This window comes from Pagrus major, chromosome 12, assembly GCF_040436345.1.
Source record: "Pagrus major chromosome 12, Pma_NU_1.0".
Taxonomy (NCBI): domain Eukaryota; kingdom Metazoa; phylum Chordata; class Actinopteri; order Spariformes; family Sparidae; genus Pagrus; species Pagrus major.
In genome coordinates, this window is record NC_133226.1 from 25,622,979 (window position 1) to 25,625,215 (window position 2,237).

Consider the following 2,237-nt stretch of genomic DNA (forward strand, 5'->3'; position numbering starts at 1 on the left):
CTATTAAATTAGTCCAACAATAGTCTGTATTTATATTTTATAACCTAACATGTAATATTTAGTCAAAATGTACAAGATAAACTAGAATAAGTACTCATTCAAGTACTTCATTAAATATATTTTGTTACTTTCCACCACAGTCTATAACACATTTAAAGGGTAACACCACCAATTTTCCACATGAAAAAAGTAGTATTAAGCCTTCTGTGGCTCCAGAGGAAGCTGCAGGTAATCTGATAAATTGCCTCCAGTGATGTCACTTAAGGTTAAGTTGCATTGTGGGTAATGTAGGCACCAGGTTTTTTAAAACAAATGATCAAAATCGATACAGCAGAACCAGAGATGTCACCTTTGTTATCCCACACATTCTTCTTAGTTTTCAAAACCTAGTTCTTACATTCCCCCATTACCCTGTAAATTATCACCAAGTATTTTGGTAGTTGATAATAATGTTTTTTCTCTGATTCCAGCTTCTTAAATGTGAATATTTCCTGGTTTCTTTCCTCCTCTATGACAGTAGACTGAATATATTTGAGTTGTGGACAAAATGAGACATTTGAGGACGTCATGTTGGGCTCTCTTTGTTTTCATGACTGAATAAACTGAATAAACAAACTGACCTTAAAGGACAACACAATATCATACTGTTTTATTTTGTTTATATGTGGCGGACCCTGCCACCTTTCTAGCTTCAAACAGTGTTCTGGGACCTTATTTTCCTCTGAGAACAGCTTGTTTATTCACTGATGGAAAAAAAAAGTTTGTATTAATACCTCATTAATATTGTAAATATTAAAACAATGAGTTTGAATTTCTTCTCCAAAACTACACAGTGCCCCTTTAATAAATTAGGCTAGTGTGAGTTCAGCCTGTCAAGTTGCGACACTAAAGTCTTTTTAAGCTGATTTTATAGCATCAGAAAACACCTGAAAGTGCTTCACATGTCCTTCATCCTCATTATATATGGAATTAATTGATCTAATGTGACTTAAAAAAGTATTTGAAGGCATTAAAGGCATTTTTCTTATTCAAAATCAAATTTTCTTGCTAGACGCCGCTGAAAACAGAGCCTTTTAAAATCAGTTTTAAAGGAGCACTCTGTAGTTTTGGGGAAGAAATGTCAATCAGAAGAGAAAGATCTTCACTGACTGATTATTTTTCTGCCTAAACAAACTTAATAAACAAACTCTCTTTGTTTTCATGACTCAATAAACTGACGAACAAACTGACCTTAAAGGACAACACACTTTCATACTGTTTTACTGTGTTTATATGTGGCGGACCCTGCCACCTTTCTAGCTTCAAACAGTGTTCTGGGACCTTATTTGCCTTTTGAGAGCAGCTTGTTTATTCAGTTAAAAATAAAGATTTCTGAGTTTGTATCATGACCTCATAAATATTGTAAATATTGAAACAATGAGTTTGGATTTCTTCTCTAAAACTACATAATGCCCCTTTAATCCCTACAGGCTCTGCTCTGAGACATTGTGTGTCTTTAATTGTGATAATGTCGTCACTGATTCAGTGGAAACGCAGACTCACTGTGCAGCAGCTGCAGCTGCGCAGCTCGCTTTACTTTCGTTTTCGCCTCAAAGTGAAAGTTAACTTCAGCCTTCGTGTGTTTGTGCGTCTGACTGCGTTTTTACATCGATGAAAACCGTAATAGATGATAATTACGTTACATTTGTTTTACTCTTTGATAAGAGGTGAGTATTTCCTACAACATTTAACCTCATGTGTGAAGACATGTAACTGGTGGTGGGTGTGAGACTAGTTGAGTCCGTAAGGGAGGATTGTGCAAGTGGAGAGTCATTTTTCTCTGCTGTGTTTCTAAAATAACAACCTAACAGCGGTGGAAGAAGTATTCAAAGTACTTTGTGAAAATACTCCACTTGAGTAAAAGTACACAAGTGTTAAAATCCCCCATGTGTTTTGCTTCTTTTGATGTTTTTTTTTTTTTTTAGCTTCACTCTGCCGAAAGATTAATTCACAGTTTGTTTTCACTTTCATCTCCGGAAAAAAAGAAAAGTGTCTCAGACCTCACCTGCAGTGACATATGAGTGTGTGACGTCATAACCAGCTATGAGCCAATCCTGGTCCAGTATGTGTGTGACGTCCCACTTAAACCCGCTAACATCAGGCTTTTTTTGTGCCATGGGAATGTGTAAACTCCCCCATTTCCACCCGGGTCAGCTGACTCTGCAGTAGAGACGAGTTTTATCACCTCGGTTCGGCTT